Source organism: Macaca nemestrina, chromosome 19, assembly GCF_043159975.1.
Source record: "Macaca nemestrina isolate mMacNem1 chromosome 19, mMacNem.hap1, whole genome shotgun sequence".
Lineage (NCBI taxonomy): Eukaryota > Metazoa > Chordata > Mammalia > Primates > Cercopithecidae > Macaca > Macaca nemestrina.
The window spans coordinates 4,926,496-4,940,870 of record NC_092143.1 but is presented as its reverse complement, the minus strand read 5'-3'; positions in this window follow the sequence as shown (position 1 = coordinate 4,940,870).

Genomic DNA, 14,375 nt, shown 5'->3' with positions numbered 1-14,375 from the left:
GGGGTGGCTCCAGCTCTTTCATGGCTGTACGCCTTGGAGTTTGCCTCTGAACAGGAGGGTCGCTGTGGGCTGGGCTCCCTCATAATGTGGGTGGGCATCTTCCCTTCATCCGTCTCCCTGCTTGTCCCAACGTGCCTTGCCATCACTGATAAATGAACTGTGGTCCAGCTGATAACCACTTTGTGTGTCGTTCTTTCTTGTCTTTGCAGCAAGCATGCTCACAGAAATCCTGGAACTGCCACATCGAGCCTTCTGCGTTCAGGCTGACAAACGTTCCTGGGTTGGAGGAGCTGGCTGGCTGGCATTGCCTTGTGACCCTGTGCCATGCTGCCATACCCAAGGGGGCACAGGCGAGGCAGCCAGGTGCACAGGAGTTGTGATGCCATGTCAGACACTGGAAACGCAACCATTTCCCAACCACGAGCCTTCTTGGCAACTTGTCCAGCTCACCTTGCCCTGGATCTTCTCCTCAGAGAGGGGATCATGTAGAGAGAAAGAACAATTAAATAAATGCAAGCCCGTTAGCCAACCAACTGACCAATGGGCCCAGCTTTCCAAACAACCGTGGGCAAAGATGAGATTAGAAAACAAAATATTGTTAGATCAAATGAGCTCAGAAAGAACGGAAGGTCTGACTGCATGAGATAGTTAAGAACTTTGGGAAGCCCCTGTGTCAACCACTAGCTTCTAATAACCCCACATGAATGTAAGACTCCCAGCGTCAAGGGAGGGATGCTCCCCTGTGCAGCTGTATCCTAGCAATGCTCTCCCTCTCATGGCTGCACGGATATTGATGATAATGAAGCGTGCTGCACGCAGGTGTGCTGTGCTTGTATCTGCTGCCCCTGGACAGCTGCTGTGGTTACGTGATATCTCAGCCAGTGTGGCAGGTGAAGGCATGCACCCTTCCCTGGAGTGACAATGGCACCCTCCTTGCCCCTCCCCCAGCGTGGTCCCCCGTAGACCTCCCCTGACTACTGCAGCCGTTCCTGCTGAGCGCCGAGCATGCCTGCAGCTCTGCAGTGGCCGTGTGCCCGCAGGGGGCTCCAGCCTGCCATCCCATCCAACAATGACTCTCCAGGTGGGGGGAGGGGTCACCAAGGGCACTGCCGCAAATCCTGCGTCCTTGATATCATCTTGACCTACTGAGATGCTACTGCTGTTAGCTAGCTCCAGGATGCAACCCCTAGATACTTGCATGTATTTTAAACTGGAAAAAAACATCAGTCGGAAGGTGACAGCTTCCAGAATCTGGATCTTATGCAGTCACACCTGGAAGGAAGGGGTCTGAGGTCCGTTGGACTGCATTCACCTGCAGTCTGTGGCTGGTGCTTAAAGGAAGGGGCCAGAACTAGGGTTGGAAGGTGGAACATTTGAGGTCGCTCTTCACCCCGGTGATCTTTGCCAATCAACAGAGGCTTTGAGAAAGCAATCATTGCAAAAGCCATTCAGAAGGGAGGCAACTTAAACAAATAAAACAAATGAATTCCAAAGGCAAAGCAGCTAAATATGAGAAGAAAACAGTGTCGGCTAACGTTGGAGATTTATGAGCCTGAGATGTGGCTTGAATCTTATACGGGGTTATAAATACAGATCTTGATGAAAAGCAGAAGTTCTTCCCTACGTCCATGTCCATGGTGTTCCTAAACACTTACCTCTGGAATCTGCTGGAATGTCTAAAGCTGCTAGTCACATGGATCTGGCTCAAAGTCGTGATTAGCAGATGCCCGTGAGCCACCTTTGCTAGTGTGAGGGTAAGTTCAAATAGCACCAGGGCCTTCTCTCTCTCTCTCTCTCTCTCTCTCTCTCTCTCTCTCCTTTGGAAATATTTGGGCTAGAAATGGTTTGGGTCTTGGTGCTATCTAATATTAACTGCGTAATGCAGTTAATGTAACACAGGTTCTAATTGCTCACATCTGATATTCCATTTTGATACAACCATAGAAATGTCAAGTTTACCCGTGATAAAGAAACAGAACTGTCATTAGTAGTTTTCCAAATAATTTGTCCCTGTGATTTTTAGAAATAAATAACACAGACCTCTCTGCTGCAAAGCCATCCCGCTTACCTGTTTTCTTCTCACTTCTCTTTTGTCAATTGTTTTATTTGGGCATTCTCATCCAGTGAATACATTCATCAGCCACTATTTTTGGGCTTCTGTATTGAAAAGCTCATGATTTCAGAGGAAGTGCATTGTGAATTAAAAAAAAATCTCAATTATTATAATTAAATAGCTGGTGGTGAGAGGCCCTCTTAATGAATGTGAGGAATTTGTAGGAAGGAAAGCTAAATACTCTCTCCTTCCCTGCATCAAAATAGGAAGAGGCTACTCAAGGAATCATGCTGAAGATTAATTTTCAGAGTGGATTGTGGGTAAAGCAGGTAGTGTCACATATTGAGATTGTTGCGGCCAGGCGCAGTGGCTCACCCCTGTAATCCCAGCACTTTGGGAGGCCAAGGCAGGCGGAACACGAGGTCAGGAGATTGAGACCATCCTGGCTAACACGGTGAAACCCCGTCGCTACTAAAAATACAAAAAATTAACCGGGCGTGGTGGCGGGTGCCTGTAGTCCCAGCTATTCGGGAGGCTGAGGCAGAAGAATGGCGTGAACCTGGGAGGCAGAGCTTGCAGTGAGCCGAGATCACGCCACTGCACTCCAGCTTGGGCGACAGAGCGAGACTCCATCTCAAAAAAAAAAAAAAAAAAAAAAAAGATTGTTGCAATGTGACCAAGGCGATTGTATACTAATGGTTTCATGTAGAGATTCTTTGACGATGTCAACTACTGAGCAAACCTGAACTGGGGTGTGGGAGTGAGTTGGCACCTGTTGATTGCTTGGGTCAATTTGGCCAACCTGACTGCACTGGGAGCTTCCCTCCCCTGTCTTTCCACATGAGTATTAGCTGGCTCTTCTGAAGAACAACATCTTCTACAGGAAAGGAGCAGAGGTGTGCTGGGGGCCAAACCCTCTCGAATATTTGAGCAGGCTCTCAAAATCCATTTGTGGAAGCAGTAAGGATGATCAAGGAGTTTAATGAATCTTTAATTGGTCCAAGAGAATTTGTGATGGGACAAGATGAGATTTCCTGCCCTTCTAAATTGTGTTCAGTTATCCTGGGAAGAACCTTTTAAATCATGTATAGATCACAAACTTTTCTTATTTAAGAATGAGTGGAGTAAAACCCCTCTCACTCAGAAGAGAACAATGCCTCTCCAACCTTCACGTGCTCATCAATTACATGATTAGTGGGTCCGGGGTTTCCTGTTTCAACCAACTCCCAGGCGATGCTACTGGTGCTGATCTGCAGACCACCTCTGAGTACCAAGGTCTTACAGGAAACACAGGTTTGTTACCTTCGAGAGTACACCTTGAAGGAGGCTGCTGCCGTGTGACCTGGGGAGCCTTGCCTGTGCAGTGCTGAGACTTCACAGAGAATTCATTTGCTTGCTTTCCCTAATGCTCAATTTCAGAATTTGCTGCATGAAAAATCAATATTTCTGAATGCTTAAAATAGTTTAAAAAAAAATCTTAATTGACCGGGCACTGTGGCTCATGCCTGTAATCCCAGCACTTCTGGGAGGCCGAGGCAGGCAGATCACTTAAGGTCAGGAGTTCAAGACCAACCTGGTCAACATGGTGAAACCCTGTCTCTAGTAAATATGCAAAAATTAGCCAGACGTGGTGGAGTACACCTGTAATCCCAGCTACTCAGGAGGCTGAGGCAGGAATCCCTTGAACCTGGGAGGCGGAGGCTGCAGTGAGCAGAGAGTGTGCCACTGCACTCCAGCCTGGGTGACAGAGTGAGACTCCATCTCGAAAAAAACCCAAAAATCTTAATTAGTGAAACCCCCTTTAAATAAGTACTACTTATGCTGTTTATTTGGGTAGGAAATCCATTTTGCATAGATAATGCCGATGTAAACTCTATCCCAACCCAAAACAAACCTTTTAAAAAACCTGTATTTTTAAAAGACGCCATCTGCCATAGAGTGAGGTTTAAGACCACGTTTGAGTGTTCTGTGTTCCTGTTACCGATCTTTAGTTCCTGACGGAGCAAACCCTTTCGGAGAGGACACATCCACCTCAGCAGTAATTGCCCTGGAGGGGCCTGAGGATAAGACATTTCTCAGCCAACGTGGAAGGCTCTCCCCTCTTCTCATGCAAGTTGTGAAGTGGAGGAGAAGAGGAATGCATTCTACTTGCACAGTAAAAGGAATGTTTTTCTTCTTGGATGAGTAGGTTCTGTATTTCCAAGGCTGTTTTAACTGAAATATCTCATGGTACTGTACTGGCATTTTCAAATACTCTATTTATTTTCGAAGAAAAAGGAGAAAAGCTAAAATTCTTTCTTTGGATGACTTTATCCCTCCATCAGCTACCAAAATACTTGTAAACACACTTCGAGTCAGTTATTCTTGGGCTACTCTGTTTTCATTGTACATTACATATTGGAGGATTGAATTGAAACCAATAAAGGTGTTCTAGTGAGGCCAGATGTGATCAGTAATTCAGTTTGGACAGAAGGCCAAGTTCGCTTCTCTTAACTCCCTCTTCCTTTGTTATTAGTAGTAAGTCTGGAAAGTACACAGAAATAACTACATTAGAGTATATGGGAATGAATACTTTTCTCAATATTTTGTGCTCCATAAACATTAAAACCAGTGATGGATGCTATTAGTCATTTGACCATCTATTTCCATCTATTTGTCTACTCAAGTGAAAAGTTCATCTATGTAGTTTGTGTGACCCTCACTCAGCGTGTGTGTGTGTGTGTGTGTGTGTGTGTGAAAAAACCTCCGTTTCAAAAGTAAATAACTTCTTGAGCATTTGACCAAGGTAGTTTTATCTGGAAGCTATTCGATATGGAAAGATGCATTCAGCAGTAATTTGAGTATCTACTATATCTTGAGAATGATATTGGGTGTTTCTCAGGATATAGTAGATACTCAATAAATTCCTACTGAATATATCTTTTCATGTCGAATAAGAGGACATGGGCCCATGAAATCATTTCCTAAATAACAAATCCTTCAGGGCATGAAATCTAGTGAGTGGGACAGACAAGTAAACAACTAGCTATATGAAAGGAAAGAATCAAGTAGATGCTGTAATAGAAATGGAGGCAATGTGTTGTGGGTGAGGGGAAGAGATGGAATGCCAATAGTAATAATAACAATACTGGAGAAAGCTTTGAAGAAGGAACTGGGGGACCAGAATTTTGTAAAAATATACTGTATATAAATTTTGGACAGATAGCTAGCAGGAGTTTGACCTATAATGGAAGGTCAAGGGCCTCAAATTCTGGGTTAGACAGTTTGGACTTTATTCTATAGGCAAATGGGAGCCATTGATGTTTGTTGAGAAGGAGAGTGCCTTCCTTTGTGTCTAGTGACAAATGGGAAGTCAGCAGCAAAGCAAAAATTACATACTTATTGTCAGCCTCAAACTGCTATTTCAGCTCCTTTTTGTTAGTAAAAGGAAGAACTGTTGGCCTAGATATTAGTGCATCAATTCCAAGTACCCTTCATTATATTTTCTTTCACAGCAAAATACTTGTGGGAAATCATTACCGCAGAACTAAGCTCACTGGGAAAGGACACAGATATTGGGACAATTCTTGCTGCACTAGTCTCTTCCTAGATTCTTCAGCCAGTGTGGCAGGAATTGTTCATTATTATTATTTTTGGACAATTTAAACTTACAGAAAAGTTGCAGGAATAGTACAAACAACATCCCTGGACCCATTTCTCAGACACTCCTTCCAAATTTACCAACTGTCCCACTGATGCCCAATGGACCCAGGCCAGGGTCCCAGGCTGCACCCAGTCATCCTGTCTCTAGTGTCCTGCAATCTGTAATGGTTTCCTCAACGTTCATGCCTTTGATACTTTCGAACAGGATAGGCTGCTATTTTTGTAGATTGTCCCTCAATTTGGATGTGTCTGATGTTCCCATAGAAGCAGACCCAGGCTGTGCACCTTTGGCTGGAATGTCAGGGAAGGGGGTGCTGTGTCTTTGAGTGCATCCTCTCAGGTGGACAGGCTGCAGACTCGTCCCACTGCTGGTGAAGTCACATTTGCCACGTTTTTCCACTGAAAAGTAACATTGTCTTCCTCAAAAAATTGCCAAGTGTTTTGTGGGGAGATGCTTTGAGAGCATGGGAAAGCTTTTCTTCGACCAACCTCCATATCCCAGTTTTAGCATCCAGAATGGTTCTCAGCTGAATTGATTATCATTGTGATGGCTGCCAAATGGCAATTTAAAAATTACATCATTATTACTACATTTTTTAGTTGGTTTTTCATTACTAGGAAGAGATTTATCTCTTCTCCACTTATTCATTCATGTATTTATATCCTTATCAACACTATGATTACTATTTTATCCACTAGGTTACAGTCTGCTTACTATCATTATTTATTTTGACTCTCAAATTGTCCCAGCCTTGGCCAAGTAGTAACACTTCAAGCTTACTGCTACATCTTTTTGACATGTCCTTATCATTCTTTGGGCAATTTATTTCCTCCTTCCACAAAAATCAGTTCTAAGCTTATCTTATGTTTTCCTACCCTGGTTTGATATTAGCCGTTGCTTCAAGGAATCTTTGTTGTTTTAGTGGAAAGTCATATTTAGAAACCAAGGACTGGGCAGCAGATGTACTCATTGGTACTTGTAGTATTGCTGCTCAGACCTTTAAGGCTAGAAAATGTCTGTCTATAAGTATGAATAAATATGCATATATACAATATAGATGTATACATATTCACATTTATATTTCCTCCTATATCTACCTATATATCCTATATCTACCTATCCATCCATCCACCTGTTCCCTCCCTTCCTCTCTCTCTCTCTCCCCCACCTTCATCCACCATTGGCCTATCTATCTATCTATTATCTATCTATCTATCTATCTATCTATCTATCTATCTATCTATCTATCATGAATGTACATCAATAACTCTAATTTGAATCTAACAACACAGGTCTCTTATAGCTCTCTCTCTTTTCTTTTCATGTCTGCACCTTCTTTCTCCAACAGTCAGAACACAGGCTCCTATGATGTTTACACACACATGAAACGTTGACATCTGTACTTACTCTCCTGCATGGGGCCAGTCTCCCACCCTGTCTACTGCTTCTTCACCCCCTGCCATTCTCCCAGGGGGCATCCACTGCTGCTGGCCACTGCCTTCCACCTCCTGAGCCAGAAAGGCTCCTGTCTGAAAGTAAAGGAAGAGAGAGGTTGGAGTAGAGAGAGAGAGAAGAAAAGAAGAAAGTCAAGGAGGTAGGTGTCCTGAGAAATTTTAATCTCAATAGCCCCCATTTCCCAAATTAGTAATCAAGGTAAGTGAATATAGCCTCTTTTATGCTACTGCTATTTCTCTCTACTGTGGAAGAATCAACTGTCTTGTGACAGGTGCTGAAATACTTAATTTCTAAAAGAAGGTTCTCAGTAGAAAGGTAGCCGGTGCTAAGCATAGTTGGTTTATTTGTGTCTGTGGCTGTGAGTGCCTGTGTGTGCCTGGAAACATGGAAGCAGCAGGTGTTTAGACACCACAGCATCACTCTTAGCAGAACATATTTCTTTAAATCCAGATTAAATATACAATTTGAAGCCTGACCTTTCTGAGTAATTAAGGATTTCTACTTTATGGTTTTTAGAGACATGGTACGGTAGAGGCAAGATGAAGCTCTTTAATGATTAAGGCAGAGAGTGTGTGGAGCTTTCTTGCTGCCTGGATTTTAAAGGGGCAAACCCTGGGTAGAATTCCATTCCATCCCTTTTGCTGCTGCTGCTGCTGCAGTGATGGTTTTCGTGTCCATGGTCAGAGTGGACCCAGTACTCTCTCCTGCTTACAGGAAGGAGACCATGGAGAGGAGCTCTGACCAGTGGCTGGATTATAGAGTAAGTGGGAAATAAAGATGATTTGAGGCTCATGCATGGCATCTTGTAATGCACATGAGGATGGAGCAAGGTGCCAGGCGGGGTGGGGGTAAGATGGAATCATCCTTTCCTGGTGGGCACGCTACAGCCCTGACGTGCTTTCCAAAGCTCACTGCCTCCTTGTCTCAGGATGAGTATGACAGGCAATAGTCTTCTCATTTTACCATTTGGAAAATGCCTGGGACTCGAGGCGTAGCAGCTTCGCTGGGGAGAGGATGCATGTTGAATGTTGCCTACAGAGCCAGACTGGGTAAGTGTCGGTGAGCGTGGCCCCAGTCACCTGTATTTCTCGCTCGGTAGCTTAGTTTTTGCATCAGTAAAATCCAATGGTTGGATGAGACCATTGTGAGGGCCTGTCTAGCTTTGACATTCTAGGATTTTAGGTGCTGATGTGGATTCATGCTGATCAGTAGATTCCATCCAGGAGGAGGACTTTGAAAGGGGAGAGATGCAGGTTTACCTCTAAGGTGGAAAGGGAGACGTTGGGAGTGAGCCAGCAGTGATTGTGTGTGTTGAGGTTGCACAAGCATCGACAGCCCCAATTCCTTCAACCCAGTTCTGTTCATCACAAGCCACCTGTCCTTGTCAGACACAGGCCACACTCATTTTTCTAGAAATATGGTGCTGTGCCTGTGCTTCCTGCCTGGGAAATCTGCCACGGTTGCTGCTACCCCCCTTTGGCAGCAACTCCTCATTGCAGAGCCATCAGGGTGCCCTCCACCTGCCACAGCTGTCCTGACAGCTGTCACCCTGGAGAAGGGGCAGCGAGGAGATCCCAGGCGCACAAAGCAGCATTTGAGCAGGTCAAGGTCCGCCCTTGGTGTGTCACTTTGGGCTTCTTTTGCTCTTGACCTATCGGGGGCTATTCTCTCCCTCTCCCATGTAGTGTTCAAATGTTTCTTCACCTCCTCCACACCAAACGAACACAACTCTCTCAGGCCCAGAAATCAATGGGTTGTCCAATCCTGTGACGTGGGGATTGATGTATTCCCTCCGCTATATGTATCTCCCTTTTACATCTGACTGTGGGCTGCAAGGTGAAGCAGTTTTCAAGGAACTAGTATCACTGCCTGTACACTTACAAGGCATCCTTATGCTGACAGGAGGCATTTTTTAGGGATGGGGTGGCCCTAGTCGTCTTAGGAGAGACATGGGGACTATGTATCTAACTTTATTCCAAAGTCAGTGGGGATTTGTAGGGCACAAAGTCCAGGATGCTCTAAAGAAGCCACCAAGGCTTCACTGGTTGAAACTCCCAACGGCCCCTACGACTCAGGTGGCCACATGATTCTAGAATTCCTTTAACTGGGGATTTCTTCCTCTTGGTGTTCATGAAAGGAGGACATCACATTCAAGGACCTCAGGTACCAAAGCTGGGGCTTAAGGCAGTTGATTTAAAGCTGGCATCTGTTAGACGAAAGCCTGTGATTTCAGTGTTTATAATGACAAGGGCCACACTTGGAAAGGAAGCTGTGCATATGCTGGGGGAGACAAGCTCCACTGCCCTCAGCAACTCACAAAGTGCACCCAAGCCTAGTGAACCCATGAGCTCAGACTATGATCTTCATTTTGTATTTTGAATGGCTCTGTTTAAAGGTGAAGCTTAGTAACTCATCTTTCACAAGCTAATGTTCTTCGTAGGCCTAGCATTTCTTTGATCTGAGGATGAATGTACATTTCATCTTGATATTGCCTCCAAATCTCTTTTCTAGAACAGTCATTTAGGAAAACAAGATTTGGTATCTAATAGAAAAATACAGGTTGTAAATGAAGCAAATAAGAGATAGATAATTTAGGACATAGTTGATCTGCCTATAAACTGAAAGAAAAATGCTGAATCAAATGCCAGGTTGTCACAGTTTTGTTTTAAATTCAAATCACATTCTTGAAAAGAGAGATGGTCAAGGCTCCTGGGGTCCCATCTTGGGCTAAGTTGAGTTTCTACAGTTTCTCAAATTCCATTGTAGCATCTCAAGAACTTTTCACACTGAAAGGGATTGCCCTCAAGTCTCTCATGTTTGAATACATTGATCCCTTTTCTATTGGTGACCCTATTTGGTAGCATATTATTTTAAATATCTATTACTATTAACATAAACTAACAGTTAATTACAAGAGAATTCCTACGGAAATGCATAAGAAAGTCATATGAATGCCAAATGAGTGCATTAATAATTGGTGTTATCACAATGAATACAAAATGATTTCATAATGACTGGGAAGGTAACATCTAATAAAAAAGGACTGCTTTTACTTTTATTCACTGTCTCAGATTTAAAACTCATTCTTGGCCTCCATTCAGAAACCTGAGAGCTTTTCCCTGAAGGTTTCTCAGGAATCTATATGTCCTCAATCAAAACCTAAGCAGTGTTACTCATGATCAAGTTAAACTTGAGGATAAATATCATTTGATTTCTCTTTACAGAGGGCCCTAGAAACACTAGCTTATTGTCTTTGACGAATTCAATTTTTTATTTATTCACCCAATCAGCCTGTAAACATTCATTGAACATCTATGATGCCCTTGGCATTGTGATAGGTACAAGGACTGCAAAGAGAATAAGAGAGAACCCTTGTCACTGAGAAAAGTCAAATGGAAGGCAATATGCAAAAATATAATTACAATGATATGTTTCACGTGCTATAATAAAGAGAAAAGACGAAGTGTTGGGGGAGGAGAGAAGTAGCTATTACACTGTCAGGGGTTTTGTGGGGAGATATCACAGAGAAGGAGACCTTTGAACTGGTCTTTAGTGCCCGGGTAGGATATTGGTAAGTTGATAATGGGTTGAGAGACGGGTCATTTCTAGTAGAAATCGCAGCAGAAGCAGAAGCAGAGAGGCATGAAATTATACAGCCATGCAACAGCCAAACTCCTGAAACATAAAGTTAAAGGGGAAATGTGGAAAGCATCCAGAGAAAAACGAGGTGTTACATACTGGGGAACAATGATCCGAATGGCAGCTGACTGTTCATTAGAAGCAAGGAGGTTAGAGGACAATAGAATGACTTCTTAACATTGGTAGAAAAAAAAATCTGCTAACCAGAATGGTATATCTAGCAAAGCTACCTGTCAAGATGAAGATGAAATGAAGATATTTCAGATAAATGAAAACTAAGAGAATTTGCTATCAACAGATTTGCATTACAAGGAAGATCATTCTTTATGCTGAAGTAAATGGCAAAAGATGAGAACTCGGATTTTCAGGAAGAAAGGAAGAGTGTAAGAAATGGTAAGTGTGGGCAAAATATATGCAATGCACATTTAAGATACATACATGTATATATATGTACACATATATGCTATATATACACATTTCTTAATTTCTGTAAGGCATATGGTACTTAAAGTAAAAATTCTACCATTGTATTGTGGTACTTATAATATGGATCGATGGATATTTGTGGAAACAATAGCACAAAGGATGAATAGGGCAATAAATGTAATTATATTGCTGTGAGCTTCCAATGTTTTACTTGCAGCAGTACAATGTCACCTCTACTTAGACGATGATAAGTTAAAGGTGCCCTTGTAATCCCTGGAGCAACCTCTAAAAAATAGTGCAAGAGGGGTAGCTAAAACACCCATGGAAAGATTAAAATGCAATACTAAAAATATTTTATTAACCCAACACAAGGCAGAGAAGGAAGAACAGAGGCACCAGAAGAGATGGACAATAGAAATAATAAAACAGACAAAATGGTACATCTATGCTTAACCGTATGAGTAGGGTGGTGAGTCTTCTCGCTGTTACTATTTCGGATAATGGTACACCTATGCTTAACTGTATGAGTAGGGTGGTGAGTCTTCTCGCTGTTACTATTTCTGAATTGCTTCATCATCCCCCAAATGTCTTCCCAGTCCTTTACTCACCTTTGTAACCAATTCATTGCATTAAATTTCCTATGTTTTAAATAGTAGAGTGGTTTTATTTTTTTTCTGTTTTGATCCTCACTGATATATATCAAATGCTAAGGGATTGTTTAACTGAATAATACTATGATTAGAAAATGGTACATCATGTATCCAGTAAAACTGATGTAGGACAATACAAAATTATCTGAAAAAGCATCCTGGGAACACTATAGCTAATAAAACTGTGTGCTTGTTTGACAGTAACTTCTAGTATTTACCTACATATTAATATTAGTTAATTCTGTAGATTATAAGAAATTTTTGCTCTCATCTTTGAAATTTCTATGTATTGATTTTTTTTATTGAAAATGAATTATGTTTGCAGTTAGAAAAATGGAATGAAAAGAAGAAATTGGTAAGGATTGTGATCTAAGACAATTGTAGTAGGGGTGAAGGAGAAATGGTGAGGGTTGTGAGACATTTCCAAAGTAGAATTGAGGTGACTTGTGATCAACTAATCACAAAGACAGAGCACCATGGAATTAAGGGAAATCCAAAGCTTGGAAACAGGATGACACATTCTCAGAGAGGAGGAGGAACAGGAGCTTGAAAAGCAGTGTCAGGTTTTGGCTCATGCTAGCTCCAAACTCAGTGCAGGCCTCCAGAGGCAGCCGGACCTAAGGTTCTGACACTTTGAAATGAAGTCAGAACCAGAGACACATATTTCAAAGTTATTAAAATCTAGAAACAGTAATTAAAGCCAAAGGAATTAATGTGTCAACACAAGGAAAGGATGTGGCTTCAGAACAAAAGACCAGAATAGAACCCCTTTATTTCATGGTAAAACGCCAAGATTTGAGGAGTGGGTGGAGGAGATCCCCAAGAGATTAAAGTGAAATAGTCAGAAAAACTGGAAGAAAGTCAGGAGATACTGATATCCTGGAAGCTAAGGGAAAAATGTTTCAAGAGGTAAGGGATTGTTAGCAATATCAAATGCAATAAAGAGATTGTTTAGTGTGTATATCCTTGGATTTGGCAACTAGGGAATTACTGATTATTTAGTAGAGAGCTATCTCAGCAGTGGTGTTAGCAGAAATTGACTTGTGATGGGGCAAATGAGTTTCCATTTCTTTGCATATAGTTTTCTTTCTACAAGTGAGAAATAAAGGTGGTCCTTATCCTGAGAGAGAGTTGGAGAAGTAGTTTTATGATTGGGTCACTTATGTTTTATTTTTGAGAAGAGTTTTGAGCATGTTTACAGATGGGAGGGAAGAAGACAAATGAAACGGAAAGATTAAAGATATATGTGTGTGTCTATGTGTGTGCATGTGTGGGAAAAGGTTGTGGGGAGAGAGACTGAAAGAGTCAAAAGTAGCCTGGTCAGATTTGGAGAAGTAGAGGCATATCTTTTTCTCTAACAGAAGTGCAAAGATAGGTTGGGTGGGGATAGGGAAATTCTACAAACTCCTTATCTGGTAGTCTGTATTACTTTGTGGAAAGTGGGGAATTACAGCTTCTACTAAGAATGATAGGTGATGTGAGGTAGGATTTAGGAAGTGTCTTTGAAGGGCCATCAAATTTGGAGCTTATAAAGGGGAGATGATCCCTTATTAGCCAAATTTTGTGGTTTCTCTCAAATCATCGGGATCCTAGCAAGATGCTTCCGGCGTTGACTCTTTTTCTTTTCATCATAAACTATCAGGACCTTAACAGGAAGACGTGTGCACTTGTATTCACTTTAGTTGTCTCAGTTTTGCCTTCCTGGCGGGTGATTAACAGAGTCACACATGGTAGGTAAGGTGTAGAGGTGGAGGGTTGGGAGTAAAGGAGGAGTGACAACTTATGAGGGGAATGACCTTGGTTGGGCTGGCCATTGGTCATGTTAGCCTTGGAAAATCCACCCTTTTTACTCACCCACTTGTTATTTCTTCATCTACTCACCAAATATTTGTTGCGAATCTCAGTTTCAGGCACTAGAAATAAAATTCTGAACATAAGTGGCAAAGTCACTATTCTTGTGAAGTTTAAAATCTCATGGGGGAAGACAGACAAGCATCAACTAACCTCCAAGTACAGACCAACAGCGACATCAGCAACCTGCTGTGAATGGGAAGGCCAGGTGCTCTGCGGGGCACATGGCCTTTTTTTTAGCCCTCAAAAAGAGGGGCTCAGATGTTGCCCAGGACACAGCATCTTTTGGAGTTGCCCGGCTGTGTGTGGATGAAGGAAGGCCTCTGAGGACCTTAAGGGAGGCCCCTATGGCCCCCAGGGATTTTCAGATGACAAGTCTTTCATGTGTCAGGGCACATCCCCAAATCTGCAGAGCACTGAGCCCTTCTGCTCATTCGGCTGGTGGGAAGGCCAGCCTGAACCCTACCTGGTTGATTTTTTTTGAACGCTGGGCAGTTGATCTATACTTTCACGCTTTGGCTGTTTCTGTGAAGGAGGAGTTTTAAACATATCCCCAGAATGGGCTTGTGGGTACACCATGGTTTCCTCCAGAACACTCGGAGGGGTAGGAAAGGGAGGAAAGGGAGAGGTGGGAAATGTACCTAGGCCTAGCAGAAAA